The sequence below is a fragment of the Pan paniscus genome, chromosome 19 (assembly GCF_029289425.2).
Source record: "Pan paniscus chromosome 19, NHGRI_mPanPan1-v2.0_pri, whole genome shotgun sequence".
Taxonomy (NCBI): Eukaryota; Metazoa; Chordata; class Mammalia; order Primates; family Hominidae; genus Pan; species Pan paniscus.
In genome coordinates, this window is record NC_073268.2 from 79,624,324 (window position 1) to 79,631,525 (window position 7,202).

The following is a 7,202-nucleotide window of genomic DNA, read 5'->3' on the forward strand; positions in this document are numbered from 1 at the left end:
AGCCACTTTTTTTTTTTTTTAAGACGGAGTTTCGCTCTCCTTGTCCAGGCTGGAGTGCAATGACAGCTCACTGCAACCGCCGCCTCCGTGGTTCAAGTGATCCTCCTGCCTCAGCCTCCCAAGTAGCTGGGATTACAGGAATGCACCACCACGCCTGGCTAATTTTGTATTTTTAGTAGAGACGGGGTTTCTCCATGTTGGTCAGGCTGGTCTCGAACTCCCGACCTCAGGTGATCCACCCGCCTTGGCCTCCCAAAGTGCTGGGATTACCGGCGTGAGCCACTGCGCCTGGCCCAGTTAAGCCACTTAGCCACTTTTACCTCTGCTGGGCCCAAGGGAATGGGACATGGGGCTGATAAGCAGGGCTGGGGACCAGCTTCACAAAGGAGGTGGCACGGCAGCCCTGGGCGCCACAGGCAAGAGGCAGCCAAAGGAATGGGCTTCCCCAGATGCCCAGTTCATTCCCAGGCAGCCCTCTGGGGAGGCCGCCCTTTCCATGATGATTGCCTGGAGCCAGAGGAGCAGTGCAGAGCCCGGGTCACAGGCTGCACATCAGCACGCAGGAGCCAAGGATCCCATCCAGAGGAGGTCCGTTTTCTCTCCTTCCTTTCTTCCAACAAAGGCTTACTGGCACCTGCTTATCCTAGGCCCTGGAGAGACAGTAACAGATCAGACACACAAGGTGTCTGCTTTCATGTAACTTACAAGAAGTGGGTAGACAGGGAATTAAAAAGTAAACTAACGTCTGGGTGCGGTGGCTCACACCTGTAATCCCAGAACTTTGGCAAGCCAAGGCAGGCTGATCACTTGAGGCCAGGAGTTCCAGACCAGCCTGGCCAACATGGCGAAACCCATCTCCACTAAAAAAAATACAAAAAGAAAAAAAAAATTAGCCAGGCGTGGTGGTGCATGCCTGTAGTCCTAGCTACTCGAGAGGCTGAAGCACGAGAATTGCTTGAACCCAAGAGGAGGAGGTTGCAGTGAGCTGAGATTGCACCACAATCTATATCTACATACACACATGCACAGAAACCTGACTGCATGTGTTTTGAAACACAGATGTTATGTTTCAACCTAACAAGCAGCATGAAGAAGAAGCAGAAGGGGACAAACGGGGCGTCAGGCGAGGGCAGGCACTTGTTGGGGGCACTAGGAAGGCTCTGGGAGGGAGAAGTTGGGGCGCAGGCCACATGAAGGTCTAGGGGAGGTGACTCCCATGGATGGAAGAGGGAGGGCAAAGGCGCTGTGCAGGAATGTGCATGGTGTCTCCATCCTGCCCTGCCCTCCTCCACTCCTGTCCCCATCAAAGGGGAAAGTCGCTGAGTGTGCAGAGATAGGCAGGAGGAGTGCCAACAGGCCATCAGAGAGGGCAGAGGTTGAAGACGTGAGGTGTGTATCAGGGACCCCACCAGCAATTCCTGGGATCCAGGAACCGTCCATAGACCCATGGCTATAGCTGTGCCTGACCACGTCCCTCACATGCCAGCGAACCTGGACATCAGGCTGAGCTCCCCTCATCTGGTCCTGAGGGTTTGCCCTGCAGCCAGTGCTGTGGCTGAGCGGAGGTACTGCAGCCCCAGCATTGCATTGCCCTGGCCGCCTCTCCCCTCCAGGAAGGAAATCACAAAGAGGCTGTATCCCCAGAGTGTCCTCCATCCCCACCTCCCCACTTTTCTCCCTAAGTTGGTAGGTCAGTCGGTCAGCTGCTCTGTGAGTGCCAGGGGCAGCGAAGAGCAGGAACAGCCCCAGCTGTCTAGGACAGGGAAGCAAGTGTGCAAGGCCTGGGGTAAGGGATGATCATGGCCTTGGGTGATATCAGCAGAGTGAACATACTGCTGATAATGACTGATCACCGCCAGGAACCCGCCATAAACGGCAGGGCTGGGACTCCTGCACTTTGTTCAAAGCCTGTGAGGCTCTGAGGTTTCACCTGGCTCCTGAAGCTGCTCCAGCTCTGGCCACGCACCAAGCCCCTGGTTCTCCACCCAGCTTCTCATCCCAGGAGAGCAGTGAGGATGTGGTGGCTGTTCTGAGCCAAAACTGCAGGGTGATGGAGCCACAGCCTGGAAGAAGCCCCAACTGGGCACACTGAACTTCGTGACTCCTCCAAGGTATCAGCAAGTCAGCTGCACAATTGTCCTGAGTGAGAGATTTCACCTGACCCTGCTCTGCTCCCCCCTCTACTCCATCCTTATGCTTCTCTTGGCCCGGCCATTGCCTCCTGCCTGAGCATGCCTATCAGGTCAGCTGATTCTTGTCGAGAGCAGATTAGATTCAAAGGGCATGGTGACTGTAACCCAGAGGCTCCCTCACCCAAGAAGCCACAGTCCTCTAATCCCTCCCAGCCATTGGGAGACCCTCAGAGGTGGCCTGGAGCCAGAGGAATCACACGCTCAGCTGGTGGCCCGGTTCCAGCTGATCTCAGCCTCTGGACTCATCGCCCCTCTGGATCAGTCAGTGCTTCCTTCTCTTCCAGGGATCAAGGGGCGGCTCCTGGAGCAGGGGCAGGGCCCTCCTACTCTTACAGCAAAAGTAGCTCAGGGCTTCTGGGTGGGTTTGTCTCAAGGCCTGGCCTCAAAGCTCTCAGACCCAAAAATGTTCTCCAAAGGTGAGTTCTTAGGCTCCAGGGCCCACAGCTGTTGGAAGGAGGCTCTAATAAGTCATTACCCATTCCAGTTCTGTGTGTGCCCCTGCACAGCCTGGGAGGTGATGTCAGGTCCAGGTGGATGTGACTGAGTGCTCTCATCTGTCTGGAGGATTGTTTTCTCCCCTTCCATAGGCCCTTCTTCAGCTGATAAATCCAAGCACCCCCTGGGGCTCACGTTGGCCCAGCGCTCAGTCCTGGCCACTTCATGTCACTTTGGGGTCCAAGCCCAGCTGCTCCTCCTTGCCTGGACACAGCAGCAAATGTGATTGCCCCACACCAGGTAGCTCAGGCTCCTAAGCTCTTTAGTACCCAGTGTAAAGACCCCCCATGACACCTCCCACACTGTCCCCCATTGCACCCCCACAGTGCCCAGGTGCCAGGTCAGCACCAGCCTCCCCCAGCCGAGGCCCATCCAGACTCCTCTTAGGGTCTCTCCTCAGAAGCCCCTGGAGCCTTTCCCGCCAGCTGACCATCAGAGAGAAGGCATTGCCCCCACTTCTCTCCTTCTCTGCACATCTGTCAACCCAGCCACCCTGCCCTGCTCCCAAGGGGGATGGCACGTGGGGGCCTCAGCCTGGCCCCAGAAGTCCACTGCCACATTCCCCACAACTTGAGACATTTTGCCTGTGACATCTGCATGCAAAGCTCTCTCAAGAGGTGCTTCGTTTTTGTTTTTTGTTTTTTGTTTTTGAGACATAGTCTCACTGTGTCACCCAGGCTGGAATGCAGTGGTGTGGTCTCGGCTCACTGCAGCCTCCACCTCCTGGGTTCAAGCGATTCTCTCAGCTCAGCCTCCCAAGCAGCTGGGATTACAGGCACATGCCACCACACCCAACTAATTTTTGTATTTTTAGTAGAGACAGGGTTTCACCATGCTGACCAGGCTGGTCTTGAACTCCTGACCTCAGGTGATCCGCCCACCTCGGCCTCCCAAAGTGTTGGGATTACAGGCGTGAGTCACTGCACCTGGCCAAGAGGTGCTTCTTAAAGCAAATGGCTCCAAGTGAGCTAAAAACTAAATGTCATTTTCTCCCCTAGGAACACCTCCTATGACCCATCATTGATGTCTTCCAGTGAATTTATTTACTGAAGGGCTCTTGAGAAGGGCTTGGGGGGCCACGCAGGGGGGCAGGAAGCTGCCTGGGGCCAGAGACCCCTTCAGAGGACCTGGCCAGGCCCTAGACTTCTAGAGCTGAAGGGTGGACCCAAAGATGAATTTGCTTCTTGTGTCCTGGGTCCCCTGATAGAGACTGTATGAGAAGCCAACAGGAGGAGGGTGCCTCTCCCCAGCCCCAGGCTCTCACAGCCACTTGGACGGCAGTTGTCCCTCCCTCCGTCCCTCCCTTCCCCTCCCTCCCCTCCCTGTGGGTCCCCCACATTTCTGTCTCTGCTCCCACTGCAGGCTGTTTTGTTCCTCCCTGACTCTGTCACCCTCCTCTGCTTCTCTGTCACAGTCTTTCTCCCTTCCCTCAGTCTCTGTCCTTCTGTCTGAGCCGAGGTTCTCTGGGCTTCCAGAGGCAGATGATGGTCTCCAGCTCTTCAGAGAGTGGCTGCTTTCATTCCATTTCCTGGCCCCTGTCTGGGAACAATGAGGAAGAATCACGCAGGCACCAGGTCAGTGTCGTGGGGCTTTAGGGCCAGATCAGGCACCCCAGCCCCTGAGCTCCCAGTGGAGTCTTACTAGAGTTGCAAACATTTTTTAGTTTGCCAAGTAAGGACATTTAAAAAAAATAGTCCCTTATTCTCACCACCATTTTACAAAAGAAGTAATAAAATCTTAACTACAAAAAATAAATAGAAAGGATGTTTGGAATAAAAGATATTGTGACCAAGAAAGGAATGCTGGCAACTTGGCTGATACATCTGGTTGATTTCATATCTATAAATCAGTGTTGCTGTTTTTGCCTCTTTATTGCTGACTACTGAACATTTTATCACTATCAGCCCTGCCAGGGAGCTGGCCATCGGGAGGCACTAATAGAGGGACTTGTGTGGTAGAGCAAGGCCTGAGGAAATGGAGGAGGCAGAGGCCACGCCAGGAAGGACTTTGCACTCACTCTCAGAGTGTGGATTTTATCCCCAAGGTGATGAGACGCCGGGGCAGGGCGCTAAGTGAACAGAAGCTGTGGTCAGATTGGAGCATCCTCAGAGCCATGTATAAAAATGGACTAGGGGCCGGGCACAGTGGCTCACGCCTGTAATCCCAGCACTTTGGCAAGCTGAGGCAGGTGGATCACCTGAAGTCGGGAGTTCGAGACCAGCCTGACCAACGTGGAGAAACCCCACCTCTACTAAAAATACAAAATTAGCCGGGTGTGGTGGTGCATGCCTGTAATCCCAGCTACTTGGGAGGCTGAGGCAGGAAAATCACTTGAACCTGGGAGGCAGAGGTTGCAGTGAGCTGAGATCACGCCATTGCACTCCAGCTTGGGCAACAAGAGCAAAACTCCATCTCAAAATAGAATAAATAAATGGACTAGGGAGAGGGACTGGGGGGACGAGAAGAGGGGGCCCAGTGGGAAATGATGAGGGTCTGTACTCAGGTGGGGAGAGTGGCAGCAGGGCTGGAGAAGAGGGGTGTTGAGGAGGACTTGAGGAGCTGGGCAGCAAAGGGCCAGACCAGAGGGGCCACCCAGAGCTGGCGAGAGGTGTCATCCCTGTCCACATTCCCATAGGGACAGCAGCGGAGGGATCTTTGATTTCACTAGAGGCAGAACCAGGAAAAGTAGGTTTAAGATTTGGGATTAGGCCAGGCGTGGTGGCTCATGCCTGTAATCCCAGCACTTTGGGAGGCTGAGGCAGGCAGATCATTTGAGGTCAGGAGTTCATAACCAGCCTGGCCAACATGGTGAAACCCCGTCTCAACAAAAAATACAAAAATTAGCCGGGCTTGGTGGCGCGCACCTGTAGTCCCAGCTACTAGGGAGGATGAGGCAGGAGAATCACTTGAACCCGGGAGGCAGAGGTTGCAGTGAGCTGAGATTGCACCACAGCACTCCAGCCTGGACGACAGAGCAAGACTCTGTCAAAACAAAACAAAACAAAACAAAACAAACAAAATAAAAGATTCGGGATTAAAGGATTGGAGGAACATCCTGGCTCCACAGAATGTGACACTTGATACCATCCAGCCGGAGTAGCCCAGGGCTTCACGCAGTCTGTGGGATGGAGAAGGAGGGACAGCTGGTGGCTCCTGGTGGGGACACGTGTCCCGTTTTGCCTCCATCTGTTGGGTGACCTTAGTCCACCTACCAACCACTTTGTGCCTTGGTTTCCTTATCTGAAAAATGGGAATCAAATGGTACCTAACTCACAGGGTTGCTAGGAGGTTTCACTTCTCTGTGTAAAGCACTAAGATGCCTGGCTCAGTAGACACGGCCTCATGTTGCCATTTCACACGCCAGCGCCCACGCAGCACCCAGGCAGCACCGGCTAATGGAGGGCAGTTAACGTTGGTGATGTGGGGGAAGGAGGCACGATCTTGGCAAATACCAGGCCTGGCTTCAAAGGAAGGCCCAGGTTCGGGGCCACCTTCTGGGCTTGGGCTTAGGTGCAATTTTTTTTTTTTTTTTTTTTTTTTTGAGATGGAGTCTTGCGCTTTTTCCCCAGGCTCGAGTGCAATGGTGCAATCTTGCTCACTGCAACTTCTGCCTCCCGGGTTCAAGTGATTCTCCTGCCTCAGCCTCCAAGTAGCTGGGATTACAGGCATACACCACCACACCCAGCTAATTTTTGTATTTTTAGTAGAGACGGGGTTTCTCCATGTTGGCCAGGCTGGCCTTGAGCTCCTGACCTCAGGTGATCCGCCTACCTCAGCCTCCCAAAGTACTGGGATTACAGGCGTGAGCCATCATGCCCGGCCTTGGGTGCTATTTTGAACCCCTTTGATGCCCTGTGAGCAGCTCTCACTTGCCACTCACCCAATGCCTGGGGGGCAGGGAGGTCGACGCTTCATAGAGATTTCCATAGGATGGATGCCTGGTCCAGCAGGGTCCCAATGGGCAGGGGCAGAGGCAGGCAGAGGAAAGGGTCACAAATCTCATAGCCCTAGAAGGGAGTGAGAAGAGGAACTGGCGGGCACAGCCACTCACATCATAGCAGAGGACCTGCACCGTCAAAGCCAAACTAGCAGCGTGTCCAAGACCCAAATCCTTCATCTGCTTACCCTCCTTCCCACCTCCCCCAAAACTGTTTCTAGCATGTCCCCCTCCCCATAGAAGGCATCATCACCCCCTCCACTCTTCACCCCCCTCTCCAAAGCCAGCCAGTCCACAGCTACCCCTTTCGGTCCCACCTGCAGCCAGCCCCTAAACCTACCACTGCCCTCAGTCGTGGGGTCTCTTCCTTCCTGGTGGTGACAGGGCCTTCTGAGTTTGCTAAGCACAGATCTACACTGCATCAAAGAGATCAGAGAGGTGACTGGGAAAGGCAGATTTGGTCATGGTCCTCCCCAGCTAAAAACCTGTTGCCCTCAGGAGGAAGTCTGAGCCCGCCTTAGCTCCATGGCCTCAGCTTCTGCAGTCTCCGTATCACCCACAGCTCACGGCCTCCTGCC